Here is a 13,287-nt window from a genome sequence, read left to right on the forward strand (position 1 = left end):
GAGATTCTGAGGAAGTGGTCCCTGCATGATGTAATAATAATAATGATAAAAATATGAGCCTGCTCATTCTTGTGATTTTCCAGGTCCAAAGGTAGGATAAGGCTCACATGCTGAGATGGATTCAGTGGCAGCTCCTAATGTGGCTTGATGCTATTGCTCTGATTTAGCACAAATATTTAGGTCCTATTACATAATGTATCCCTTAGGAATCTTCAAGGCAAGCAATTGAAATGGACTTTGGCTGGCTTAGGGATAAAAGGAATTTCCTAAAAGATATCAGGCATCTGGTAGAGTTGTGACATACCAGGCACAAGACTTAGAGTATGGGTGGGAACTGAGAAGCCAGATTCACAGTCAAAGTCTTACCACAGAACCAGCAGCCTGGTGAGCCATGGCTGCTGCCCTCACTGAACACGACATGCTGGCTTGTGTGCCCACTGCTGGTGTTGGCCCTGGGTGCTGCTGCTCAGAGCTGTTGACGCTGCTGGTCTGGCAACTGACTGCTACCCACTCAGCCAGCGGAACAAAGGCTCCCTTTTTGCCGAATCACCAAGCCCATGATTTGAAGCTCCAGGGTGTCTTGTTGCTCATGGCTAGCTCATCGCCTGTGCCATAGTTACCAGAGGGGATAGAAAAGCAAGTATTTGGCTATTCTGACTGCTTTACTGAAGTGGCTTTGTTTCCCAGAGAGACCTAGAGGGCAGGAAATTTACCAAATGTAGGCAGGGGCTCAGATGCTGGGAAGCCAGTATTTAGTCACACATCATCATCATCTCATTTTATCCAGAGGCATGGGAAGGATCCCCTGTAGGAGGGAATGGCAAACCACTCCAGTATTCTTACGTAGAAAATTCCCTAGACAGAGGAGCCTGACGAGCTACAGTCCATGGGGTCCCAACAGGTCATACATGATTGAGCGCACACACACATACACACACACTCACACTCACACACACACACATATTCCTTTGAGCCTTTCATTTTCCCTTTTGCTGACATCTTTTTTATTTTAAAACATTTTTTATTATTCTATATTTCAAGTAGGAAAAAGATAAAGAGTTGACATTTAAAATTATTTTACTTTATGACTTTCTTGAAGTTTCTGTAAGCAACACCCAGATGTTCTGTAAGCAACACCTACCCTCATCCCTTGAGCTCTCACATCCCCACCCCTAGAAGTTGGAAATGGAGGCATGAACCTACTTTCTGAGAGTGTAGCTATAAAATAGGCCTAGACTGGATCAGATGGAAGGAAATGAAAAGTAGTTATTTAAGTGAGATAATAATTGCATAAATTTCACCTCTTCCTCCCTCATTGAGTGCATGTATGCTCAGTCCTGTCCGACTCTGTGCGACCCCATGGACGGTAGCCCGCCAGGCTCCTCCATCCCTGGGATTCTTCAGGCAAGAATCCTGGAATGGGTTGCCATTTCCTATTCCAGGGGATCTTCCCAACCCAGGGATCGAACTTGTGTCTTTTACATCTACCTGCATTGACAGGTGGGTTCTTTACCACTGGCACCACCTGGGAACCCTCCCTCATTAGTGTAAGTAATCAAATCGTGGAATTTTAGTGTCCTGAAATTTCCATTTTGGTATCTATGTCTCATTGTAATTTGGAGATAGATACATGGTTAGACACTCAGAGGTAGAGCTTCATGATTACCAACAGGGTGCTAGAGTCAGGCAGGTCCAAGTGCAAATCCTCATTCAGCAATGTGGCCTTGAGTGAGTTATTTTGTTCACCCATAAAAGGGCACTGATAATCCCTCCCTCTCAGTGTTGGTGTGGGGGTTAAATTAATTCATATAATTTCACTTTCCCTGAAAGTGAAATTGCTTTTGGACAAATGCCCCCTCATGGGATGTGTTCAAGTGAGGTCGGTTGACTTGATCTGGGAGGTGTTATAGAGGGAGTTTCTGCAATGCGGAGTAGGCTTTCAGGGCACCCTTTAGAAGCTGGTTCTTTGGTGTAATAGTTCTGTCAAGAACTCAGACAAGGTTTGATCCTCTGAGCTGGGCACCTCCTGCTCTAAACAGCAAACATACCAGCCATTCAGGAAATGGCAACCAAAGTCACCACCTGACTGGAGATGAACTGATTAGGACATGATGGAAATGGGTTGGTCTGTCCAGATGGTATCAGGTGCATAAATTTGGCAGCCACTTTTACCACTGTCATTGCAACTCTGACCACTTTCCCTGACTCGATTTAGCCAATGCATTGAGTAACTTCCCCAGCAACAATGACAGAGGTGAGATGCCTCTGTCATTTGCAAAGCAGTCCACAAAAAGAAGGCCTTCCATGTGGGGACTAGTAGCTGATTCTCTTCGTAACTGTGGACTAGGTTTTAGCTCTCACTTGCGCCTTTCAGCTGTGGATCTTGGGGCAGGAGACAACCTGTGTGTCTCTACATGGTGGTCATGGTGGTAGTGATAAGCAAGCCCAGGGAGTATGATACTGGGAAGGGGCTCAAATAACTTGTGAAAGAGGCAGCCAAGTAGAGTAGAAGAATGCTGAAGCAGAAGGTGAAAAGTTTTCATTTGCTTGTGTTTTATTTCCTTCTTAATCTTGATACCATATATGAACAGGACACAAAATGGATCATGTACTGTGTTCTGGGCTTTCCTGGTGGCTCAGATGGTATAGAATCTGCCTGCAATGCAGGAGACCTGGGTTTGATCCCTGGGTTGGGAAGATCCCCTGGAGAAGTGAACAGTTACCCACTCCAGTATTCTGGCCTGGAGAATTCCATGGACAGAGGAGCCTGGCAGGCTACAGTCCAGGGGGTCGCAAAGACCTGGACACGACTGAACAATCTTCACTTTCAGTTTTCACTGTGCTTTGTAGACATGAAGAAAAAGAAAAGGCACACTCTTTGCTCTTGAGATGTTTGCAGTCTGACTCAGCAGTTCCACCCCCCCACCCCCCATCCTTTATACCTCAGTACTTATTACATTTACTTCTAGTTCTTCCTCTTTAAATTGAGAAAGCAGAGTCAAAACCAGACACCGTGATAATGGAATTTTATGTTGTGATCTTTGATTATACTTCTCTTTCAAGCCTCAATATTTCACGTTGTGAATAATAATGTTCTTTGTAGGAAAAATCCTTAATTTGAAATGTTGCAGATGGCCTTTTATCAGGAGGTAGGGACTGTCAAAATAAATAGATCTAATTATGAACCATTGTTGTGGAATGGACCGTCTTAAAGAAAAGAAGCCAAGATTCCCCAAATTAAAAAAGACCTTACATTTTAAAAGTACCTTAGAATAATCACCTGTCTGTGGTTGATTGGCTTTCAACAAGTTATTCAGCTGATGAAGGCAGTCTGCTTTCTACTGGTACAGCTATTCTCAGAACTAAGGTTGGGGAACTTGCTGGGACCTCACCATCGTCTCTTTACTTGAACAGGATTTGGTTTAGGAGAATCCTACTGCACTAGTACTTTGAAATGGAACACAAGTAAAAGTCTTGGGATTGAGCTGTTTGTAAAAATGTCTGGGTTCTTATGGATCATTTTGGGAGCATTTTGTTGTTCAGTCACCAAGTCATCTCTGACTCTGAGACCCCGTGGACTACAGCATTCTAGGCTTCCCTGCCCCTTACCGTCTCCAGTCTCCCCTATCCTTCACTATCTCCTGGAGTTTGCCCAAGTTCACGTCCATTGAATCGATGATGCCATCCAACCATCTCATCCTCTGTCATGCTCTTATTCTGCCTTCAAACTTTCCCAGTATCAGGGTCTTTTCCAAAGAGTAAGCTGTTTGCATCTGGTGGCCAAAGTACTGGAGCTTCAGCTTCAGCATTAGCCCTTCCAAAGAGTGTTCAGGGTTGATTTCCTTTAAGATTGACTGGTTTGATGTCCTTGCTTTGCATGGGACGCTCAAGAGTCAACCCTGGGTTTTGGGTTCCCCCTGAGGATAAGAATGTGAGAGAGTTGATACTTTTCAGCAGAAGTTCCTTGGTTTGGTGAACTGGTTTTGCTTTTGACAAAATATTTGACTCAAAGCAGACCATAGAATCCCCCAGATCCGTGGATATTCATGCACCCTGCCAAAGTCAAGACCTTGCTGCTGCTCCGTCCTCAAAGAAAGAACTTAAACATTTGTAAATAGACAATTTAGGAACTGTGACCTTGTAACTAGTGACTGGAAGTATTTACTTCATTTGTAGTTAGAGGTTACTTGAGTTTGCCAAGGAAAGTTTAGAGGATACCAGATTTGAATTGATATAAAGATGACAGAATAAAAATCTAGATGATGAAAATTATCTTATCTTTTATTCAATTTTGCTCCTAAAACTGCAATAAATAAGAGATTATATTAGTTGAAAACATACATAAATTTAGAAAATTCAGACATATCTGTAGATAATAACCCTCTCAGGGAAACATTTAATGAATTTTCTTTTTAAACATATGAATTAATTCCCTAATAGAGTTAAATTAATATTTTACTGTGAAGCTTTTTTTCACTACCAGAATCTGTGGTAAATTGGTAAAGAAAAATGGACTAGCCATTTATTACTACAAGAGCTTATTGGTTGCTTTGGCCATCTGAGTATTTAGTGAGTGACTAAAGTGGAAACGGCTTCCCAGGTAGCGCTAGTGGTAAAGAATCCACCTGCCAAAGCAGGTTAGATGTAACAGATTCAGGTTCTATCCCTGGGTCAGGAAGATCCCCTGGAGGAGGGCACAGCGACCCACTCCAGTATTGTTGCCTGGAGAATCCAATGGACGGAGGAGCCTGGCAGGCCTCAGTTCATCAGGTCACAGAGAGTTGGACATGATTGAAGTGACTTAGCATACAAAGTGGAAGCAATTTGAAATACTACCCTTACCATATTCGATTTGGGTACATCCAGAGATATTTGCTGTATTTGGCAAAAATAATTATTCTGAAACAATTGTTGAGCTGAAATTTTCTGTTGCCAGCAAAAATTCACATTGCTAAGTCCTCTTTGCCTTTATCTTCTAAATCCAAGAGTATTTCAAGGGAAATTCAATATAAACATGTCATATACCTTCAACTTCTTGATCCAATTAGCAGTTCTTTCTAGTTGCAGTGGGTTATCCATGGGGTCTTTTTAAAAAATCTTACAGCTTGAAGGGGAGAATAAATGGAACTGATCCCCCCTAAGTACTGAGGACAGATGTGCATTGCTCAAAGACTCTCAGCTTAGAAAAGACTTTCTCCCCTCTTGGCAAATCAGGCAGCATGGAATCACCAATGGCCCAGCTCCCATGGTATTTTTATGAAGTTGTTTCAATGTGTGAAACATCCACCCCGTGGAGGTTTAAGTTGGTTGTAGCTTGAGCCCCACAAAAGCAGGTTCTGGGATTTATATAAGCCCTTGATTTATTGGAACACATCTAATGGTGTGAAATTCATTGACTCCTGTGATATGAGCTTGCATCTGGGCAAGACCCACCAGAGGCCAGGAAGTTCACAGTCAGATTTTTGTCCCTGAGAACATTTATCAGCTTCTATGAAATCCTCACCTGGCTCCATAAAAGCAATAGTTGCAACTACCTTAGGGGAAGTACCCAGTTAAATATGTTTCAGGTTGGCAATTCTTTTCTGTGAATATGAAGTTCAGAGTCTTCCCTGTAGTATCCTTCTAAGGTGAAATTGAAGAAGGAACCATGAGAGTTGTACTTGGAAACACAATTGGGAAGCTGGTGCTCCCCATTTAAAGAAGTGGCTTAAAACTTCTTTCAGTGACTTTCTAGGGGACAGGCAAAGTCATTTCCCCTTGATGTTGGGAAGCTGTAGGTGGGGTTAATTTCTTGATCAGTCACTCAGTCCTGTCTCACTCTTGGTGACCCCATGGATGGCAGTGTACCAGGCTTCCCTGTCCTTCACCATCTCCCAGACTTTGCTCAAACTCATGTCCATGGAGTCAGTGATGCCATCCAACCATCTCATCCTCTGTTGTCCCCTTCTCCTCCTGCCTTCAATCTTTCCCAGCATCAGGGTCTTTTCTAATGAGTCAGCTATTCCCATCAGGTGGCCAAAGTATTGGAGTTTCAGCTTCAGCATCAATCCTTCCAATGAATATTCAGGATTGATTTCTTTAGGATTGACTGGTTTGATCTCTTTGCAGTTCAAAGGACTCTCAAGAGTCTTTTCCAACACCACAGTTCAAAAGCATCAATTCTTGGATGCTCAGCCTTCTTTATGGTCTAACTTTCACATCTTTACATGACGACTGGAAAAACCATAGCTTTGACTAGATGGACATTTGCAGCAAACTAATGTCTCTGCTTTTTAATATGCTCTTTGGGTTTGTCATAACTTTTCTTCCAAGGAGCAAGCGTCTTTTACTTTCATGGCTTCAGTCACCATCTGCAGAAGATTTTGGAGCCCAAGAAAATGAAGTCTGTCACTGTTTCCATTGTTTCCCCATCTATTTGCCATGAAGTGATGGGACTGGATGCCATGCTCTTCATGTTTTGAATGTTGAGTTTTAAGCTAACTTTTTCACTCTCCTCTTTCACTTTCATCAAGAGGCTCTTTAGTTCCTCTTCACTTTCTGCCATAAAGGTGGTGTCATCTGCATATCTAAGGTTATTGATATTTTCCCCAGCAATCTTGATTCTGGCTTGTGCTTCATCTAATCCAGCATTTTGCATAATGTACTCTGCATACAGGTTAAATAAGCAGGGTGACAATATACAGCCTTGACGTATTCCTTTCCCAATTTGGAGACAGTCTGTTGTTTCATGTCTGGTTCTAACTGTTGCTTCCTGACCTGCATACAGGTTTCTCAGGAGGCAGGTCGGGTGGTCTGGTATTCCCATTTCTTGAAGAATTTTCCATAGTATTTTTGTGACCCACACAGTCTAAGGCTTTAGCATAGTCAATGAAGCAGAAGTAGATGTTTTTCTGGAATTCTCTTGCTTTTTCTATGATCTAGTGGATGTTGGTAATTTGATCTCTGGTTCCTCTACCTTTTCTAAATCTAGCTTGAATATCTGAAATTTCTTGGTTCACATACTGTTGAAGCCTAGCTTGGAGAATTTTGAGCATGTCTTTGCTAGTGTGTGAAATGAGTGCAACTGTGCAGTAGTTTGAACATTCTTTGACATTGTCCTTCTTTGGGATTGGAATGAAAACTGACCTTTTCCAGTCCTGTGGCCACTGCTGAGTTTACCAAATTTGCTGGCATATCGAGTGCAGGAGTTTCACAGCGTCATCTTTTAGGATTTGGAATAGCTCAGCTGTAATTCCATCACCTCCTCTAGCTTTGTTCATAGTGATGCTTCCTAAGGCCCACTTGACTTCACACTGCAGGATGTCTGGCTCTAGGTGAGTGATCACACCATTGTGGTTATCTGTGTCATTAAGCTCTTTTTTGTATAGTTCTTTTGTGTATTATTACCACCTCTTTTTTTTTTTTAAATAGTTTAATGTATTTTAATAGCAAACTTACAGGAACAGCACAGAAGTCAGACAACATTAAAAACATGTACTTGCACGTAGGACAACTCACTTAGCAAAGTATATGAGTGGACAGAATCTACTGTATGAGAAAAATGCTGCAAACACCGTTTAGTTGCAGTCAATAAGAAATTTACTTGTTTTTAAAAAATCCAAATGCTGGCATTTTCCAGAAAAATTTAACAGGTTTATTTATAATCGTTATAAAATTGAACTGCTGAAAAACTTGTTCACTGAAACATTTTGACTTGCATTAATGCTTTATGTCCCTGCATTTATATTAAAAATTCACACACAAATGAAAATGGAAGAACTGCCAATACTGGGTTTCTGTCCCCTATTTTTCCACATGCAATCATATACTTAGGTACCTTTTGACCCCATGGGGGGAAAATATCTAACATTCAGAACTACCAATAACAGGAAAAAGAGATTTTTTTTTTTAAAGGATGAAATGTTCCCATCATAGTCAATTTGTAAGCATGTTCTCCACGTATGCAGCATGCTAGCTAGATGTCTGTTGGCTTAATTGTTACATGTTTGGCATGGATAGCACACAGGTTGGTGGGTGTCTTCAAAAAGCCAACCAGATAGGCCTCACTTGCCTCCTGCAAAGCACCAGTAGCTGCAGTCTGGAAGCGCAGATCTGTTTTGAAGTCCTGAGCAATGTCTCGCACCGGACGCTGGAAGGAAGTTTGAGAATCAGTTCAGTGGACTTCGGATAGCGTCTGCTTTCACAGAGTGCCGCAGTACCAGGCCTGTGATGAGGAGGTTTCTTCACCCCTCCAGTAGAAGGTGCCATCTTGCCAGTGGCTTTTGTAGCGAGTTGCTTCTTTGGGGCTTTATCACCAGTTGATTTGCTGGCAGTCTGCTTTGTATGTACCATGGTATGGAGACCTCCTTACTTACCTGCCTTCTCCTTCTGCTGGAGCTTGGTGAGCTAGAGGTGGCCACCTTGCCACCTCTTCTTAATATCTTCTGCTTCTGTTAGGTCCATGCCATTTCTGTCCTTTATTATACCCAAATTTGAATGAAATATTCCCTTGGTATCTCTGATTTTCTTGAAGAGATCTCTAGTCTTGCCCATTCTATTGTTTTCCCCTATTTCTTTGCATTGTTCACTTAGGAAGGGTTTCTTACCTCTCCTTGAAATTGTTTGGAATGCTGCATTCAGCTGGGTATATGTTTCCTTTTGTCCTTTGCCTTTTACTTCTCCTTTTCTCAGCTATTTGTAAGGCCTCCTCAGATAAGCATTTTGCCTTTTTTCATTTCTTTGTTTGGGGGATGGTTTTGATCACCGCCTCCTGTACAATATTATAAACCTCCATCCATAGTTCTTTAGGCATTCTGTCTATCAGATCTAATCCCTTGAATCTGTTTGTCACTGCCACTGTATAATTGTAAGTGATTTGATTTAGGTTATACATGAGTCTGAGTGAACTCCGGGAGTTGGTGATGGACAGGGAGGCCTGGCATGCTGCAATTCATGGGGTCGCAAAGAGTTGGACACGACTGAGTGACTGAACTGAACTGATACCTGAATGGTCTAGTGGTTTTCCCTACTTTCTTCAATTTAAGTCTGAATTTGGCAATAAGGAGTTCATGATCTGAGCCACAGTCAGCTCCCAGTCATGTTTTTGCTGACTGTATAGTTTCTCCATCTTCACCTGCAAAGAATATAATCAATCTGATTTTGATATTGACAATCGGGTGGTATCATGTGTAAAGTCATCTCTTGTCCTGTTGGAAGAGGGTGTTTGCTATGACCAGTGCATCCTCTTGGCAAAACTCTGTTAGCCTTTGCCCTGCTTCAGTTTGTACTCAGAACCTTCAAATAGGAAAAACCAAATTTCTTGTTCACATTTGGATTGTCTGTGCAATATTGTCATCATAATCCAGGAAGAGGTAATGTAGGACTTGTACTGTGAGTAGCACTATTTCCTTTCTGATTTGTCCAAAGTATGTAAGTGATAATTCATATCATTCCTTTCAGGGAGCAAGACAATGGAAACCACCCTCAGCACAGACTCGGGGTATCCTTGGTGCTAGACGTGTCTATCATAATAATGACCCCTTACATCGAGTGGAGTTTGCCATTTATAGAGCTTTTATAAACATTACCACATTTCATCTTCATAATAGCCCTGTCAGGAGGTTTTGTTATTTCCGTTTTTCTGTTGAGAAAAGGGAGTCTCAGTGATAGTAACTGAGTTGGTCAGTTTCAGAAAGGATCTTCAGTGAATGTCTTCCGCCTCTAAGTCTAGGGAAGTTTGTACTGTACCTCAATAAGGATTTATGACAGGAGCAAATGTAAGGGCTCAGTGTGGATCTGGATAAGAAACATCACAGCTATGAAAGTGATGGGAGAGGTCTTGTCATTTCTTAGATTATTCCAGAGAATGATGTGATGGGAAGAGAGAATGGCCATCAAAGAGTTCCCCATCCTCATCTCAGAGGTCTAGGAATATGTTAAGTTGCCGGACAAAGGGAAATTAATGTTGTAGATGGATTTAAGGTTGCTAACCAGATGAACTTAAAATACGGAAATTGTTTTGGATTATCTGCATGGGTCTCACATAAGGAGGGAGGCAGAAAAAGAGAGTCAGAGGAAGATGTAACCAAGGAAGAAGGGCCAGAGCCGGGTGACATTGCCAGCTCTGAAAATGCAGGAAGGGGCCACACACCTTCCTGGGGTTGGGGATGACCTAGAGAATCTGAAAAATACATGGAAACAAATCTTGCCCTAAAACTTCCTGAAAGGGACAGAGCCAGGCCACGCCTTATATTAGCCCACTGAGTCCCGTGTTGGACATCTGACCTACAAAACCGTAAGACAATGACGTTTTGCTGCCTTGTGCCACAAAGTTTGTGGTAATTTGTTACGGCAGGAATAGAAAAGTAAGCCAGTTGGAAGGCTGTTAGAGCCAGATCGGTAACTCTTTTCAAATCAGGCAGTGCAACTAGGAACCTGTGTTATCACCATGTGAGGACAGTTACAGGTTGGATCGATAGTTCATTCAATTATTTATTAATAAATATGTCTGGCACATCTACTTGATGCCAGGTACTATTCCAGCACCAGCAATAAACAAGACATAAAAAAAATCCTGTGTTCATGAAGGTATCATTGTATTATACAAGGGGAGACAGGCAGTAAATAAGTAAAATACATCATATACTCTATAGTGAGAAGAAACTTATAAGGAGAGGATGAGAGGAAGTGGTGTGTGTACAGTGGTTTGCAAATTTTAGATGGGGCTTCCAAGGGCAGGTTCACTAAGAAAGTGAAATATAAATGAAGACCTGAAGAGGAAGAGAAGACAAGCCACAGAACTTTCTGGAGAAGAGAGACTGGAACAAAGAAAATGATTGCAAAGGCTCCGAAGACAGGAGGGGTCCTGACATGCTGATGGATCAGAGAGAGTGGGTTGGTGAAAGTGTGGGTAAAACTTCTGGTGTTTCATCCAGCGTCTCCTTAACAGTGGGTTTACAAGCTGCTTGCTTTTGCATGGGGTAGGAGCATGTTGGTTTTACATATCAGTTTATTCAAAAGCAAACGTTGTTTTAAAAATAAGATGAATATTGAATTGGTTTATAAATGAGACTGTTAATTAAACCCCAGGTGCTGCACATAATTTCACATTCCGTGACCAATAAAAGTTGCTGGAGAATGAAAAAAAAAAAAAAAAAGACTAATAAAAGACTTCTGGAGTGCTTGGTTGATTTGAATAGTGGCTTATAGCCTCATCAAGCCTGGAGTTGGAACTTTTTCTCCTCAGCTGGTGGCCCTTTTTTATCACCTCTACTGCAGAGCGAAAGCAGACCATTTCCAAAAGTCTGCCTGAGGCAGCCTAAAGCAGATAGTATCAGAGAATTTTTCAGTGCTGATAACCAATTTTATGGATCAGTCATTTGACTTAATGAAGAGAATGGGGGAAAGTGATGCAAGAAATGTAAGTACTGGTTGGCATTTCCTTGAAAATCTTAATAACTCTTGCTTTTCAAAGAGTTATGTGGTTGGGTAGTGCCTGTGAACAGGCTGACTTGGGAATGCTTTCAACCCAGTCAATGGTTCACGGATTTATGCTGGGAAAGGTCAGTCTCTTTTTTTTTCTCATTGCATTGCTCATATCTAATAGAAATCTCTCAGAGGAACTTTTATCCCTCTGTCTAGAGACAGAACCCACAGTCATTATCCCCCTAAAGCCATTGGGTAGCATTTCTTTAAAGGAATAGGCTAGACAGAGTACTTCGAGTGATCCTTGCAATGGAGGGGTGAGCACCTGCAGCTAAGAAGGAGCCAAGGGTGACCAGAGAGGAGCAGATCAACTGGGGTAGTAGGTTGCGTTGCCTACAGACTCATCCTGGCAAGAGGGACATGTAAGAAGTGTCAGAGCTTGGTCTCTCACACAGCAAAGATCTGTGGTGGAGCAAACTAAAGGAAGAGAAAAGATGACCCTAGACATATGTGGCAGTCTAAAATCATGGCCTCAAAATTCTTTGGTGATCTTCCTGTCAAGAAGTAAGGTCTACACGTCCTCCCCATGAACCTTCTTATGATGGCTTGACCAATAGGCTGGAGCAGAGGGACACTGTGTCTGACTCTGAGTACAGGCCTTAAGAAGTGGTATAGTTTCTGCTTACAGTCTATTGAGGCAGTTGCCAGGCTGTGGGGAAGCTAAGCCTCCCCCATGCAGGCCCACGTGGAGAGGAACCAGTAGCCAGCAGATCCCCCAGTGCCGGTTGGGTCACCCCAGTTGGCATTTCATGGAACGGAGGGCTGTGCCTGCTGAGCCCTGCTCAGATTGGGAGAAAATGAAATACATATTGTTATTTTAACCCACTTACTTCTGGGGTAGCTTGTTGTATGTGTAAAATTGCAACAAGGCACATTTTAGGAGATGGGACAGAGAAATGTCAGGTCTCATATAGGATTGTTTTGCTATTTCAAATATATTTAATACAAAGCATATGATTAAAATCATTGTTAGCCATTCTGGAATTATTGATTCTTTCCTCATAAAAATGCACATATATCAACCATTTGGGTACAGTTTCAGGAGTCTCAGGCCCTCCTGTGTTTTTCCACAGGCATATAGACCTCAGCTAGAGCATCTCTCCACCGCTGTTTGTTATAAAGTGGAATTTGGCATAAGCATAGGGGAGGATGAGGGAAAGGACACCGAACTTTGTTATTAGGCTTGTGCTTTGTTCTGGCCCTTTCACTGACTTGCTCCTTGTTGGAGGATAAAGTGCAAAACCTCTGTATTGCAATTTCTTGGATGGTAAATTGTTGGTTCAAGTCATTCATTTCTTCAAAGGAATGCTGAGATTGAGAAAAAAAAAAGGAAGTGAATGCTTTGAAAAGTTGTAATTTGCCCCTCAGAGGTACTTAAGGAGTATTGAGTTAATTGCTAGCTTCTGTTATCCATTGGGGATTGCTTGATTGGGTAGCCCAAACCTTTAAGGGCAAGATATTGGTCATAAAACAACTCTGAGACATGGACACCAGGCAAAGAAAATCAAGGAGTATAGGAATGAAAAGGGGAATTAAGTACAGCATGACCTTTCACTCTGTTCTCCTTGGTTCTGTAGTTATTGGAGAGAAACTAGGAGAAACAGTAGGCTGCAAAAATTGGTATCAGTTTACACCAAAGCAAAACTCTGCTCACCAACACAAGGACTTGGAAGCAGTATACACAGAGATCTCACAAAATATAAAAACACAGAAACTGCCTTCAGCATTGGCGTCATTGTGTAGAAAGTCTATTTACATTGGTTCTTGTGAGGTCAGCAAAACATTTTGAATAGCAACTCTTTGGCTGCCTACACTGAATCTGGA

At 42.0% G+C, this 13,287-nt stretch overlaps 1 protein-coding gene and 1 pseudogene across 6 annotated transcripts in view; one reads left to right on the forward strand and one right to left on the reverse strand.

The window, feature by feature from the left end:
• PDE4D (phosphodiesterase 4D) overlaps nucleotides 1–13,287 on the forward strand; it is a 1,605,399-nt gene that overhangs the window by 111,978 nt on the left and 1,480,134 nt on the right. The window lies entirely within an intron of this gene.
• Nucleotides 7,943–8,362, reverse strand: LOC101903569 (histone H3.3C-like; annotated as a pseudogene).

Source organism: Bos taurus, chromosome 20, assembly GCF_002263795.3.
Source record: "Bos taurus isolate L1 Dominette 01449 registration number 42190680 breed Hereford chromosome 20, ARS-UCD2.0, whole genome shotgun sequence".
NCBI classification, from domain to species: domain Eukaryota; kingdom Metazoa; phylum Chordata; class Mammalia; order Artiodactyla; family Bovidae; genus Bos; species Bos taurus.